This window comes from Fukomys damarensis, unplaced genomic scaffold (assembly GCF_012274545.1).
Source record: "Fukomys damarensis isolate Sample0158 unplaced genomic scaffold, DMR_v1.0_HiC HiC_scaffold_2, whole genome shotgun sequence".
Taxonomy (NCBI): domain Eukaryota; kingdom Metazoa; phylum Chordata; class Mammalia; order Rodentia; family Bathyergidae; genus Fukomys; species Fukomys damarensis.
The window spans coordinates 6,228,149-6,244,880 of NW_022900914.1; the positions used below are offsets into that span (position 1 = coordinate 6,228,149).

General features: G+C 36.0%; 1 protein-coding gene across 5 annotated transcripts in view; it reads left to right on the plus strand.

Moving 5' to 3' along the window:
- Positions 1 to 16,732, plus strand: part of Ncoa1 (nuclear receptor coactivator 1) — a 268,563-nt gene that overhangs the window by 103,202 nt on the left and 148,629 nt on the right. The gene's annotated exons all lie outside the window — the stretch shown is intronic.

Consider the following 16,732-nt stretch of genomic DNA (forward strand, 5'->3'; position numbering starts at 1 on the left):
GGTTTTTTGAGACAGGGTCTCACTATGTAATTGAGACTGACCTGGAACTCACTGTGTAGCTCAGGCTGGTCTCGAACTCACAGCGATCCTCCTGCATCAGCCTCCCAAGTGCTGGGATTACAGGTGTGCACCACCATGCCCGGCTACTTTTGTTTTGCTGTATCCCTACAGCGGTTCTTTGAAGGTGTCCCAAAGCTGTAGATGTATTCACAAACATTCACATAAGGTCAGCCATAGATCTAGACCTGTAAAATCCTCTAGAGTTCACAGACCCTGGGTCAGCCCTTTGCTTTGCAATTTCTAAGTCATTTTTACGGATTTTGTTACTTTTTATACTATCACAACTCTGTGAATTAGTGGCTGGTCTTTATATTTACAATGAAGAAACTGTTGCCCACAATGATATGCCACTTGTCTAGTAACACAGCTTTCTGTGAAGCCAGAATTGAAGATTTTCTCAAATTGTAATAATTTCCTCAGAGGATATTAAAAATTTTAAGGTTATTGGGTGTGGTGGCACATAGCTGTAATCCCAGCACTCGGGAGGCTGAGGCAGAAGCATCACTATGAATTCGAGTCCAGCTTGGGCTCCATAGTGAGTTCAAGACCAGCCAGGACTGCATAGTGAGACCTTGTCTTAAAAAATAAAACAAAGCAAAACAAAAAACCCAAGATTTTTAAAGGTTTTTGCTACAAATGTCAAATTCCTCCCTAATATGGTAGTTTCAGCTTTTCCCAACTGTCAGCAAATGAGCATGCCTGTTTCACTACATTATCATGTTGAGTGTTCCCCTACCCAGAATTTACTAAATTGATATGTACATATTGGTTGTTTTTTGGTTTTTTAAGACAGGGTCTCACTATATAGTTGAGACTGACCTGGAACTCACTGTGTAGCACAGGCTGGTCTCGAACTCCAGTGATCCTCCTGCCTCAGCCTCCTGAGTGCTGGGATTACAGGCGTGCGCCACCACGCCTGGCTTCATATTGGTATTTTACTTTAATTTCTTTGTTGTCATTGGGATTTCTGTCTACTTACCCATTGGAGACTTACCAATTTTTATAGCATTATTTATGAATTTTTAATGTACTAAAATACTAACTGTCATTTTTTTTTGCTAATGTATTGACTTCTGTTTGCCTTTTCATTTTGTTTTGTTTTCTCATTGAGTTTATTGGTACATTTTAGGTATACAGTACAGTTACATTCATCATTGAGATCTTGTACCTTTACATGACCAGTCTTGGTTCTCATTTTTCCCCATACCCCTGCCCTCCCTTCACCCTCTCCTCCCTTCCCTATTTGCAAAAACTTTATTTCCATTTTTTCATTTTAGCCTTTTCATTTTGTATCAATTTCTATGCATACAAGTTTTCAAATGTTTGAATATTTGGATGTTTCCTTTAATTTTTGTTCCTTGGTTTTGTGTAAAAATATCAAAACATTTCACATGTTCCAGTGAATGCAGACATATATATATTCACAAATAGTTTTTCGTGTGTGGGTATGTGTATGTGTGTGTATGTATATTAGAAATCTAAAAGACTAAAAAGGGTATGTTAGTTAATTTACAGTCCTTTTGATAATAGGAGAAATAATAAAACTCCCAACTTACTAGATGTGAAGTATGCTAAGTTTGCGTTTCCCAAAATCAAAGGAAGAATTTAAGAAACAATAGAAATTGAGAGTAGGCAAAATTTATTTAGAGAGATAGCTCCTGAGAGATAGGAGGGGCCCTGAAAGTATGGACTCCACTTCACAGAGGAAGTTTTATAGAGCAGAATCCCAAGGTGGGCACAAAATCACAAATTAAGTACAGTGTGAGTCAAAACTATGATCAACCAATAAGATTACAAGTATAGCCCATTGATCCAATGGAGAAGCAGGTCACACACAGCAAGTGTGCAGAGAGAACAAAAGGGATGGATCAGGAGGTCCTGATCACCTACCTGGGTGACTGATATCAGTGGAGACTTTAGTGAACCAGTTGATATCGATTATAGTATAATCATTACTGCTCATCCTTCAGGGAAGGATGTAGGCCTGGTCATTTGATCTTTATCCTGAGGCCTGGCCTTTGACAGATGCGACTTCAGCCACAGTGGTAATGTGTTCTCATCTTTTGCACTGATTCCCTCAAGGGCCTAGTACTGTATGACTGCCTGTAATATTTCTACCTAATTTAGCTGTCCATAATACTTTCAATTCTTTTTGTAATAAGTTTATTGGCTCTTTATACTTCATCTTTGAATTTTACCCCCACCCTGCTGGCAGCACTGGAGATCAAATCCAGTAACACTAGCACTGAGCTACATTCCCACCTTGGGTTGATTGATTGATCAGTTGATCCATTCATCACTTGATTGACTGATTGAGACAGGTTCTCACTAAGTTGCCTAGCCTGGACTTGAACTTGTGATTCCCCTGCCTCACCCTTCCAAGTAGCTGGAAATGCAGTTATGTGCCACTGTAGCCAGATTGAATACTTTTAAACTCTTAAATCTTTCATAATTATTACAAATGATATTATATACAAATCTTTTTCACCTAAAATAAATAATTATTTCTGATGGCACTTATTTAATCTTTCTTGTTTACACATGGATTTCAAGTCTCTTGTTATTTTTTAACTTTTATTTTGAGGATTTCTCAAGATATACAAAAGAGAGTATAACGAATCCTTATGTTTATTCATTACTCAGAATTGATGACTGTCAGTATTAGATCTCTTCATATACTAAAGAAGCTTTTCTTGATATCATAATAAATATCTTTTATTTTGGGGTCATGGATTTAGCTCATGGTGCCACTGCATATCTCTCAAGCACAAGATTCCCAAATTAAATTCCTCCAATACCCCCCCAAAAAAATCTTTTATTTTTTTATTCATAGCATAGTAACACAGTTAAGGAAGTGTGTATTTAATAATGTATCTTTTCTTTAAATTGTAAGGTTTATTAAGGCATAAGTTCTATCTGTTTTCTTTATTGTGATATATTCAGTGTCCTAGGCAGTGCCCAAAACATGGTAAGTTATCATATATCAAATGAGTTACTTAATAACTGAAAAGATTTCTAATGCGTTTGAAAAGAGGAACAAGAAGAAGCATAAAAGAATTAAAACCACATAGAAAGGAGAGAAGGAAACTATAATTCTAAGGCATAATCAGGGTTATCCAAAGTCACCCATATTTTTACTGTATATCTTAACTCCCTAAGCTTGTTTGTACTTGCTAGGCTTTTTTGTTGTTTTTTCCTTCCGGACCCATCATACCTGTATCAGCTATGATTCACTAGAGGAACAGATTTAATATTAAATATCTATATATATTACACACACACAGACACAAATTTACAAACTTCTGGTACCAAAATCAGTATCCCTTATGTTCATTAGAAGAATAGATTTAAATATGTGGAATTTACAAGGTAGGCTTAGAGTGGCTGTCGGCAGAGCCTGATGTGGAAGAGTGCAAAAGGGCAGTCTGTGTGCTAGAGAGCTAGAGCGTCTGATCAAAACGTCAGGACCTGGAGCTCACTGTAGTGTCCCGAAGCGTCTGCCCTGGAAGCCAGGTGACGGACATCCAAAGGCAGTGGTGCAGACTGGAGCTTCTTCAAAGAAGCAGAAGCAAGACTTCTTTCTTTCCTTTTTTATTCCATCCAGACTACAAGTCTGTTGGCTCCTTCTCCTTTCCGTTTTTTATTCTATCCAGGATAAGCCTAGGAAGAGTCTTCCCTCTTCATTAAGCCCATCATCCAGACACACCCAGGACTTGCTAGAACAAGCAGCTTGGCTTTTCTTCACAGTTAACTATCCCAACACCCAAATCCCTTAAATATACTCTAAATTAATTCAGTATACTCTAAATTAATAAATTAACCTAGTTGACAAAGGGCAGCAACCTGACTTTAAGATGAAGGGACAGATGCAAAGGGTTCAAAGGATTTTTTTAGGCTGAACATCTTAGATCATTATCCAAAGGGTACCTCAAGGACCAAAACCCTCCTTACATGGAGTACGCACACTGTTTTCTCTCTGAGTGTGCAGTTCTTCAGCACTAACAAATCTGCCTTTGCCTCCCACCGGTATGTCCTGAAATTCTTTCTCTGTGATAAGAATCAGCTAACCTACTCAGGGAGAAGTGCAGTCTCCATCTCCTCTTTGGAGGATCTTCTTGGACCCTATCTAGTGACAGAATATTGGATGATAACTTTTTACAGAACACACTGTTGAGAATAACTTGGCCAATTTTCTGTTAAAACCTTAGGCAAGATCTTAGGCCTAGATTCGTATACTTAGCAACCTTGTGCTTTTCATTGTTTCTTTCTATTGTTTATGTTAGAAAGCACATTCTGTGATCTCCTGACAAGAATATTAGTTAAGTTCATAAGATATTGTCCATTTTAAGTAACTGAATTGGCTTTTGAGGCTCATTCCTGGATGAGATAAAGAGACCTGCAAGCCTCAAGATCAAGCACCCTGATGGCTTGTAGAGAAATCACAATCTTGAAGCCCTTGCCTGGCCATTGTCTTGTCTTATTACTGTAGCTCCATTTGATGAAATTCAAGAAATCTGTATTTCTCCTCAAATTGTGACTCCCTCCTGTCTTGGTTCTTGTTTTTTCCCCATACCCCCGCCCTCCCTTCACCTCCTTCACCCACTTCACCCTTCCCTATTTACAAGGACTTTGTTTCCATTTTTTCCTTTTTTCACATTTTTTCTTTTCCCTATTTCCTTTCCCCTCCCTTTCTCACTTCAAGTTTTTTGTACTGTTTTGAAGCAGTAACCATGGTTACTAGTTGAAGCTCCTTGAGAGCTTCAAAAACATCAGTCTGTTTCACAGCTCGAAGCACAGTTATCTAGATAAAGGCATAAGAATAAACCTTACTTTTTCCCGTTATAACTATGTTCTTTCAAGAGGGAGCACTTTGCATAAAGTACTGCACAAAGTACTTTTGTTCCCACTAAAGTAGCCATTTTAATTTAAATTAGTAGTAAGCCAACACCTGGCTCTTTTTTAGAATCTGGAAAAGGGTGGTAAAGATGTCTCTACCATCTTTTTTCTTGTTTCTGTTCCTTACCACCTTTCCCTGGGTAACAGTAGTACTGACATTTAAGGCTCAGAATAGGTAAAGTTGTGAAGTTGTTGCTTTGGGTTAATGAGGGAAGAAAGAAATGAAGTAACGCTGAAAGCTTGATACAGTGGTACCTGGAATATGTTTGCTAGAATCAAGAGGAGTCAAGGATTAGCTCTTATAGAAAGAAAGGCTGGAATAAGTAATTTCTAGAAGTGAGGCTTTACTGTAATCATTGCCTTGATGGTGCCACTGTTGACAGGGAGAGGAAATGTATGTTTTATAACACACTGGGATTACTGAAAACCTACCAGAGGTACTTTCTCTTGTTTTATCCACCTTCCCTCCTTCCCTCCCTTCTTTTCTTCCTTCTTTCCCTGGTATTGGGGATTGAACCCAGGGCTTTCATTTGGAGACCCCCACCCCCACCCACCTTTATGTTTTACTTTTAAACAGAATCTCTCTGAGTTACTAAATTGTCCAGGCTGGACTTGAACTTGTGACCCTCCTGCCTCAGCCTCCCAGAGTGCTGAGTTCACAAGGCATGCATCACCATGGATGGCTATCATGACATATTCCCCTTCTCCCCCTCTCTCTCTCTCTCTCTCTCTTTCTCTATCATGATCTTTCTTACACTAGGCTATTTTTTCTCAATATTCTGAGAAATTTAAGATGAATATTTCTTTCTTTTTACCATCTTGTTTCTTCATGAGATCTAGGAATAGCCAAACCACAGTTTCTGGGCCAAATCTAGCCTGCAGTTTGTTTCTTATAAATAAAGTTTTATTGAGACAGAGCCACCATCCCCATTAGTTTATGTATGGTCCACAGCCGCTTTCACATTCAAACAATGGAACTGAGTAGTTGAGACAAGCTCTATAGTCTGCAAAAACAAAAATATTTACTGCCTAGATCTTTACAGAAAAAAAATGTCATCTGATCTAGATGGACAGGATCAGCCTATCTTGGATTGGACCAGGAAATGATTTTTTGGAGGGAGGGCACAGGTTTAGGTTTTCCTTCTTATAGACATTAGAATAGTGACAGCATAAAAAGAGAGTTCTGGGAATTGGACAAGACTAGTGAGTCTTCCAGGCTCTTCTTTTTCCTAATTCCAAACTCAGATTACAAAAAGGCACTCAAGTATAAACATTTTTTAACCTGTATCTTTGCAATTTTCTATTCCAATATGCATATACCTCTGTGGACATTCTTACACGGACTTCAGTTCTGTTACTTATACATCTATTCATATGTAGACTTAAATGATATTGTAATTGGAAATGACTTTGGAGTTTGTTTGCTCTGCCATCCTTATTTTATAGATAACAAAAGCTGAGTCCCTTAGAAGTTGTTGTATGTCTGATATCATGAAAGCAGATTACTGGCAAGTCATAGAGTGAAACTCTGGGGTTTTTTTTGTTTTTTTTTAATTTGGTACCGGGGATTGAACTTGGGTCCTTGCGCTTGCAAGGCAGGCCACCGAACCGCTGAGCTAAATCCCCAGCCCTGAAACTGTTTTTAAGAAATTCCTAGTCACGCATATAGGCATCCACATGTGAGGTGTGCCACATTAAGTCTCTGGCCAGTGTATCCTTAGCTTGGGTAAGACTTTTTAGAAAACTGAGGAAATAGCTAAAGAAGAGAGAATCATTAAATCTAGCTTCTAATTTAACTCTGCTACCAATTCTTGGCATCTGTTAGTGCTGTTCTTTGATTAAACAGAATCAGAATCTAGAAGATAAAGTAGGTTTGTAAGGGTTACTGTGGACTGAGATCCAGGTATTTGCTTCATTCCTCTGTTGCTTTTCACAGTATAATTCGTGTGAGTGAAATGTGCGATTATTCAAAGAAATAAGGTACTATATTCACAATCCCTGGGTAATTTGTAAGTAGAACATTGAGGAATCCAGATTTCATGTTCCTGTTCCTAGGTTATATAAGCTTGTTTAAATATTTTCCTTTTGTGAAATGAATAAACTGTAACTTATCATAAAAATGCCTAATTAGGATTAAATAACAATGAAAAAACTTAATTGAGAAAATTAAATGTAACTTAACTAAAAAGACAAAAAGAAGTACTCTAGAGGTTTATTTATATTTGTGACAGGGATATTGCTGTCACAATTGGAGTACTCATTGTTTTCCTAAAATCCAGTGTTTCAAAGGCCTCTCCCTTGCATCAGAAAATAATCACAGAATTATTCCCTAAGGATCCATTTTAGACAAGAGAAATCAAGAGACCCTTACACAAAAGATGTGCATTGAAACTTGACTATAAGTGCAGATCCTGGCATTCTTGTATCTTCCTCTGCAGATGATTTAGAAAAAACTAATACCAGTGTTATTTGCCTGTTTTTAATTAATCTCTAAAGAATTATGTAATTGTTCTTTCTTTCTGTGGATAACTTAGGTCCTTCCATGTTCTTTCATTTTATATTTGAAAAGTGTTTCAAATTTTTTGCTTATAAATATAAATGAACAAATTCATATTGAAGCTCAGCATATTTAACCAATCTTAATTTTAAATTGTGACAAGAGTTCTACTTTTAAAATGTATTAGTATCTTAATCTTTCAGAAAATTAAGCCCTTATCATTTAATTGCTCATATTTAGTTTGCATCTTCACTGAAAAATAGATTTTTCTACACGAAGAGAGTTTAATGGAATAAGTGTTTCTTTAATTTGGAATGCTAAATAAATTATTTTCATCATAATTGGCTCATTAAAATTGAAAGTTGCATTATATCCTCATAATAGTTTAGTTACCACCTATTTGGAACTCTGATTTGCCAGTGTAGTTAGTTAGCTAAGTTACAAGCTGAATAGCTCTATTCTGGCATGCATGAGACCAAGGGTTTTAAATTTCAGATTTTTTTTTCAGATTTTAGAATATGTGCACATGCATAATGAGATATTTTGAGGGTGAGGCCCAAGTAAAACACAAGGTTCTTTTATGCTTCAAGTGTATCTTACACATGTGGCCTAAAGATGATTTTATATAACATACTTAGTGTGTCTTCATTCATTTGACTGAGACTGGTCACATAGGGTCAGATATGGAATTTTCTACTTGGGGTGCCAAGTTGGCACTCAGTGTTACAGATTTTGGAGCATTTCAGATTTTAGTGTGTCAGGTTAGAGATGTTCAATTTGTACTTTTCAGTTTTTCTAAACAATATTTTTCTTTGATAGAAAAAATAATCTTCCTGTATTATAGTTTGAAATTTAACTCGTGTGTAATTTATTTTGAAGAGTGCAAAGTACTACTTTTTTTTTAAATTTATTGATACATTTTCAGTTTATTGACTTCTATTTAAATTTATAGAAGTTTCTAAATTAAGTCCCATGGATCACTTCAAGCACTTATTAAACTCCCTTAATATTTTATACAAATTTTGTCTATCTGGAAATTCTTTTGATATGAATCTCAAAGCTATCTTTCACCCAAACAAGGTTAAAGGCCATTTTTATAGGATTCCTGGAGCATCATATCTTCCAAAAGAATAAGTTATATTTGTTTTGCTTTGTAGAATCACTTAATTATAGAATGTGGAGTGGCCAACCTCCATTTTTAGATGAGGAAATGGAAGCTCTTAATAGTTAAGTGATTTATCCAAGGATATTATAGTTTACTTCTTTTTAAATTATCAGGAGACCAAGCAGGACTTTTGTGGTATTCTTGCTGATTGATTTCTTAGGGCCTGTTTAGCTTTTTAGTCTCTGTGTGGGGGTTGTTGAGCTTTTATTTTGGTAAGAAGATGTTTGTATTTGAATGTAAAGCTTTTATGGGCACAATAATTTGCCCAAATATTTCATAAAGTATTAGTGTGATGCTGTGTAGACTTGGAGGGAATGTGTATGGGGGATCCTGTGGTCCCAGAGGAAAATGTCTTAGCTTCATAAATAAACATATATAGAAAACACATACATACGTAATAATATATTGTGTATATAAAATATGTATATATGTGGTCTTTGACATTATCAGTGTTGAAGTAGGCTTTTAGGAGCTAAGGCATGAGATTTCAGACTATAAGAATTCAGGCTTATGAGCATTTAATTCATTCATTTAACAAATATTTATTATATGTCTACTATGGAGAAGTAGATTTTATTGGATGATAAAAATTCTTATAGAAAATTAGGAGTTTCACTTAGTAATAAGGAATTTACTTAATTCAATGTAATGTCAGGAAATGTTTTTTTTTCTAATAACTAACTCAAGAAAACATCACAGATTAACAGCGGTTTTTCTAAAATAGTTCTCAGCACACTAGTCTCAGTGTTATGAAATGTAACCTCTCAAACTACTGGGAATTAAAGAAACCTCTTAATTAAATATAAGACCAAATCTCCCCCCATTGTTGTTGTTTACATTTTATACTATCTGATTAAAGTTCTGTTTGTTTGGGTTTTTTTAGACAGGTCTCCTTTTGTAGCCCAGGCTGTCCTCAAACTTGCTGCTATCCTCTAGTTTCACTAGTGCTGGGATCACAGGCCTGCACCGCCACACCTGGCTGCTGATTGAGTTTTATCTATATGCTTAAATTAGTTTTTTTTTTTTAAGTTTCAGTTTAGAGGTTGTATTTCACATTGTGAATGTGAATCCTGAATTTTTATGTTATTTGGTAATAGCTACAATACATTAATTGAAAGCATTAGTAAGTGAATGTAAATTTTAATAACTTTTCATATGTACTTAGGATTATGTCAAAATGAGGGTTTTATGAATTAATATGTTATTGCACTTCAAAGAAGTAAGGACTTTTGCCATTTTACAATAATTATTTTAAATGCTATCCTTGAAATTATGAGTGAAGAGTACTGTATATCTTTGCAATTCCATTGAACCCATTTGGCTTCTCTTTTTGTTTTGTTGTTTTTGAGGCAGGGTCTCCCTTTGTATTTCAAGCTGGCCCTGAACTCACTGTGTAGCCCAGGCTGACCTCAAACTCTTGGTGATCCTCCTGCCTCCGCCTCCCAAGTGCTGGGATTACAGGCATGTGCCACCATGACCAGCTCCCATTTGGCTTTTCAAACTGCAGCAAGACTCTCCATTATTCTCAGTACTATCATAAGATTTCTTAGCCAGTTCAACTCATGCAAAGAAATAACCTAAAAAGGAATTTTAATGCTGCAACACGTAGCCAGGGATGGTGACACACACCTATAATCCCAGTACCTGGGAGGCTAAGGCAGGAAGATTGCTGCGAGTTCGAGGCCAGCCTGGGCTATATAGTACATTCAAGACCATCCTGAACTAAGTACATAGCAAGACCCTGTCTCAAAACAAAAACAAAAAACACTGTGACATTTATATTGTGTTTGTTTATAACATGTATTTTTTTCTCAGTACTGGAGATTCAACTCAGGGCCTTTTCATTGAACTACATCCCCAGCTTCTTAAATTTTATTTTATAGATTTATTTAATGAGTGAGTGAGTGCTACTGGGGCCTTTGCACTGAATTGTATCCCAGCACTAACAGTCCTCCTGCCTTACCTTCCTGGGTAGCCGGGATTACAAGAATGCACCACTGTACCTAGTTTATACTTTTATTTGTTTTTGCTTTGTCTAGACTAAATAATTGTTTCTATGTGTCAAATATAATAAACAGTGTTTTAACTATAAGAAGTAGGGTTCAGTTGGTTCAGAAACATGTTAAATGTCTCTCTCTTGTCTGTGTTCTCATGTGCAGAATCCTGAGCTTGTAACCTTAATAATAATTATTCAGTTATTTTAATTGTCTCTTTTCTTGGTTAAACTCCCCCCAAGTCCTTGACTTAAAATCCTTAAAATGTAGCATATGTCAGACACTCAAATTTTTTTAAAGTGAATGAATTGATTGAGAGGACATGAGGTCCTACCTTTGGATCCCCTGTGGTCACTATAAAAAACCAAACTGAAGAATCTTGTATTAGATAGGGTTCACTAGAGAAACAGAATGTGTGTGTGGGGGGGGCAAGTTTGAGGCAGAATTTAGGGAAACCTCAGTCCTTCTGCCTTAAAGCCTTCCACAAATAAGATGAGGCCCACCTACATTATGGAAGATAAGTGTAATTCTTATGTTAAAAAATACCTTCTTAGAGACTTTCATGTGTTGTTTGACTAAATATCTGCATACCTGCATACAGTGGCATAGTTGACACATAAAATTAACCATTAACAGATGACGGGTGATTAATTTCAGAAAGAGAAGAGATATCTCAGCATTTTCATGTGAGATAAACTTTGAAAAAATATGAAATTAAGGAATAGCAACAAATTAAGATTAAAAGAAATATGCATGACTGTAGCCAGGAATATCTTGGTATACTAGCATCTTATTTATAAGAACAGGATGGAGGCCGGGCATGGTGGCGCATGCCTGTAATCCCAGCACTCAGGAGGCTGAGGCAGGAGGATCACTGTGAGTTCAAGACCAGCCTGGGCTACATAGTGAGTTCCAGATCAGTCTCAACTACAGAGTGAGTCCCTGTCTCAAAAAAAAAAAAAGAACAGAATGGAAAAAAGCATATCATCAGTATTATGTAATACATTTAGTAACCAGAATGGAATGAATTTAGAGAAAGTCATCTTTTTAAAAAAATATTAAGCCTCTGTCAAAATGTATTTCTTGTTTTAGGATACAAGATGATACTAGTAAAGAAAATTTACAAGAAAAACTTGACAGAAGTTTGAGTACTGTAACATTCAAACTTGACTTAAAACATAATGGAAAAAGCAGGAGTAGAAACAAAATATTTATGTATTTTTGGAAGGTTTTCTTAAAGGATTTGAATTTTGACAAAATGTTGAAGAATATGTATATATGATATGTAAGTAAGCAAAATACTGAAGGCCTTATGAGTGGCTTAGGGAAGGAAAGGCAGGGGAAAAATTGAATACATTTTTTCTTGACTATATATTGAATTGAATACATATTTCCTCTCTTTTAAACACGACTTAAAGATACTGTTTTTCATATTGATGGGCTAGAGCTGTGGTTGCTAAGCCAGAAGTGCAGGAGGTGAGGACTTGGACCAAGATTTATAAATAGATAATGATAATTCAGATCTCGCAGAGATTTCTGAGGAAATTGGCTGCTTTGTGATTTTGGTGACAAATTTGATATCTGGTACTATATGAGTGATGTTAATTATGACAGCGATGTTGAAATTGCAGTGTAGTTAAATGGAATGTGATGAATGATGGTTACACGTGACTCATTCAGACATTCCATAAGGTGAAAGTCATTATGTCATTCTGATATGCTGGGCACTATGTGGTATACATTAGTCTTTATTAAGCAGTTTTATTCTGTGTGGTTAACATACTTTTGATAAGAACTTTATAGTATAAAATTTAATCCCTGAAGGTATCGATTTGCCAAGTGGCATATCATCTCTTTTGAATGTATCAGTATTTCCTGTAAGACAGTGAAAAAAAATTGTAGAAATTTAGGTGGAAAGGAAATTAAGACCAACTTTAGGAAAGGATTTACTTGGAGTGTCAGATGTAAGTTCTTATAGATTGGATTTGAAAGCTTTACTTACAGGTAGCAAGACTTAATATGCTGTACATTAAAAAAACTTGTTAATTTGAAGCTTTTTAAAATTTATAACTGTCCTTTTACCTTTTTATTATGCATGATTAATCATTCTTATATTCCTTAGCCTTAGTCCTGTTTAAATTATAATCCTGGTGACTTGAAGCTATAGTTTCTGTTCATTTTGTAATTAACCTCGTTTCTCTTATTCCTCATTCCTTTCTTTTTTCTATCCATCTCAAACCTGTTGAGGTATTGGACACTTCCTGAGGCTAGCATTGAGCTTATCTTTATGTATTTCCCTTTGGTTTTCACACTGTGTGGGCTTTTGTTTTCATTGCTTTGCCATTGTTCTAACAGTGGCATTAACTGGGGTATTCCTTGGTTCAGAGCCACATATTCCTGTTGTCACTGTGCTCAGCCTCCTTCCTCTTGCTTTCTTTCAGATAGGAGCTTCTTTCAGTGATAGTATTTCTTTTTGTGCCTTCTTCTCAAGCCTCATTTGAGTTTCTGTTCTCCAAACTCTGTTGCCTCTTGCTAGTATTACTTCTGTGGTAAATCTCTTTTTTTGGATTACATTTATAGCAGTTTAATGACAAACATAGAATTTGAATTACAGAAATAAAACTATTTATTTTGTATACTTGAGGTAATGTTCTGTACATTAGTGTTCATAAAGTCTGTTTTTTTCCAAGTACTCTGTATTTTCAAGGTTTTAGTACGTTATCTTGCAATGTGGAATATGTAATGTTAATTTGTTACTTATAAAATTACTAGAGTGGAATATTTATACATGTAATTTACATGGAAAACGTTCCATAATTTCATATCTTGAGTGATTTGGGGGGGGAATGCCGTTTATTTGTAACAGTTAATTGGTTAATGAAGCTACATATTTAACAGTGCTAAGAGAAAAGGGTCTAATAGATTCTGAGCATTTTAATCTCACGTCTTTCCCTGACAGTTTTTTATAAATAGGGATTCCTCTGGAAATCATTCTTTGGAAAACGACTCCTCCTTTCCTCCTTTACCCAAGAGGTCAACATGCAAGTATTCTTTCCTTAGCATGTAGTTTATTTTAATCTTGGTTAGAATTACAGTATTATGCCTTTACTCTTTAATTGTTCCTTGCTATACTTCTATGATTTGAAAATACATTCACTATAGTTAAAATTTAGGATGAGTACTACAGTTTGCTCAATGATCATGTGATTGGGGAAGAAGAACCACAAGTAATTGGTTCATTAAATAGAACATTTTTTTATGGTCTAGTTTTTCTACATTTATGTAGTAACTAGCAATATTGAAAAAAGTTCTCTAGGTAATCTGGACAATAAATATATTTTGTTTAATAAAAAGTAGGGTTAATTGACAATTTTAAGTTATTTACAGATATGAATATTGTTCTCTAATCTCCTTACCCATTTGATAAAAATGTATTATTCGCCATTAAAAAGTAGATAAAAGCCTGGGGATATAGTTTAGCGGCAGAGCACTTGACTAGCTTGCAAAAGGGCCAGGGTTTGACATCCAGCACTAAATAAATAAATACAAACATTGTTTAGTATTTTAATATGAATCAAGCGGTAGAATGCACACCCAGCCTATGAAATGGAGTTTTACCCGTTCTCTGGGAACTCCCTGTAAGCACACTTTAACTGCTTCCTCTTCTTAGCCCCCGTCTCTGTGCCCGAGTGTCTAACCCATTCAGGCCGCATGCAGCTCTCCATAACTAGTAACGCAGCTCCACAAACTTTTAACACTGTCATGTGGCTTTTAGTCATATTGTTCATGACTTGATTGTGGTGTGCTCCAGCAGGGACTGTGCGGAGACAAGGCCGCTGTGCCGGGGAGGGCCCAGTGCTGTGCTGGCTCCACCTCCTCTGCCTGCCGCACACAGCCAGTCCAGTCAAAACCCAGTTTATCGGGTGTTACATGCTGTTGTGCAGCTTGACCAGTAAAACGCAGCACTTACCAATAGTATTTCAACCGACCTACATGGGTGTGTATCCCTGGGATTCAGCAGATGTGTACATATTTTTATTTAATTATTAAACTTGGTCTTACTGTGTTATTTCATTTTAATGTTATAATACAAATATTTAAAAATAGAGGAAGTTTTGTTACTTACATACATTAACCGTGTTATATATTTTATATGTGTTGTAAGACAATTCCTTTTTTGGGAGGAGTACCGGGGATGTACTCGGGTCATTGCACTTACAAGGCAGGCAGCAGAACCGCTGAGCTAAATCGCCGGCCCCAGACAATTCCATTTCACTCAGTGAAACCCAAGCAAGCCAAAATATCAGACGTCCACCCTCTATGCTGAATTTTATAACTATTACTCTTTTGCTTTTTAAAAACAAGTTTTGCCACCTGTATATATCTATGCCTAAATCTATTTACTTATTTTTGAACTTAATAAAAGTAATATATGTGTTTCTAAGAGCTGCCTTGATTTTTTTTTTTTAAGTTTCTAAGATTCATTTATATTGTTCAGTGGGACATTCATTTTCACGACTACATAGTATTCTGTGTTCAATAATTTGTTCTGTTGATTGATACACTTAGATGTGGTTTTTCTGTTATAAATAGTACTACAATGAGTTTTTTGGGGTTTTGTTTGTTTGTTTTGGTACTCAGGATTGAGCTCAGGACCTTGGGCTTTTGAGGCAGGCACAGTGCTACTGAGCTAAATCTCTGACCCTACATAGAGTATTCTAATATGTATCTCATGGTACCATATGTACAGAAGCATCTCTACCTAAGAATAGAATTGTTGCATCATGGGGTATTTGCATATTCAGTTTCAGATAATGCCAAATTATTTTTCTCTTGATTTGTGGCAGAGGATGGCTAGACATATACTAAAAATTTCATTTCATTCTGGGCAGGTAGAGTGTTTAGAAAATAACACATACCACTTTCAGGTCTGGCCTGAAACAGTGTGCCCTGAGCAATCATCCAGTTTCTGTCTTTCACCTTTCCTCTGTTAACTGTGGTGACTAAACCTGCACAGTGTTAAATAGAGGTAATGAATGGGTATGTTCCTCTTGTTTCTATTTCAAAATGAATGCTTTAAGTAGTTCACAGTTGTCTGCAATATAATTCATGTACTCTAGTTACTCCTTATGAACTAAGAAGTTTCCTTTTTAATCAGAAATGTTGAATTTAACCGAAGGTTTTACGGTAACTTGAGTTGATGATTTGGGTTTTCCCCTTCTGTTACTTTTGTGAATGGCACTTGTCTCTTCATAAACGTTAAATAACAGTTGCATTCCAAGCATAAACTCAGCTTGGCCATGAGATGTATCAGTCTTTTGGTTCATCACTGCATCAGTTTTCCCAAAAAAGTTTCTTTCACTATTTACATTTTCAGATTCTTATGTGACTATTTCAGAGGTTCTAAACTTTCCCAGTTCAGGATGCTCCTAGATCATAGAAATACATAACTACTGCATATTTTAAGTGTTTAGGTTCAAACAAGTTAGTATTTATGTCCTAAAAACTAGCTAATTGAAAGTAAAGTACAATTAAATTGAATGAAAGGGAGTATTTGTATTTTATTCATAAGTAAGCACAGTTATTAATAGGATTTGTACACCTGAGCGTGATGTAAAATCAGATCAAAGACTGCCGCCTTTCTCTGCTATCCCATGTTGATTTTCACTTGGTGCTCACTTTTTATCGTAGTGGCTGCCATAAACTGATTCACACAGAGAGGTCATTATGGAAAGGAGCAATGAGATTTAATATTGAAGCTGTGTCTGACCAGTGTTGTGTGCTGCTGTGTCTCCCTCAAATTGGAAACATCCTGGGTCACCCCTGTGAATTCTGTGGCACCTCGGGACAACTTACAGCTTAAGTTGGGAACCAGTTGGTTTCTGAGTTTTGGAGAGTGAATGGTTAGAATGTGGACAATGAGGGATACTGTATATCTTTTTAAGTTTAATCGGGTTAGAGAACCGCTGACAGAGAAAAGGTTTACTTTCTCTGTAATTTTAAATAGTCAAACACCAATACCTAATATTTATAGAGGATAAGGTAGCATATATAGTAAGCAGGCAATAATCCTAGCTACTAGTATTATTATTATATGTTGGGCTCAATGTTAAGTCCTTC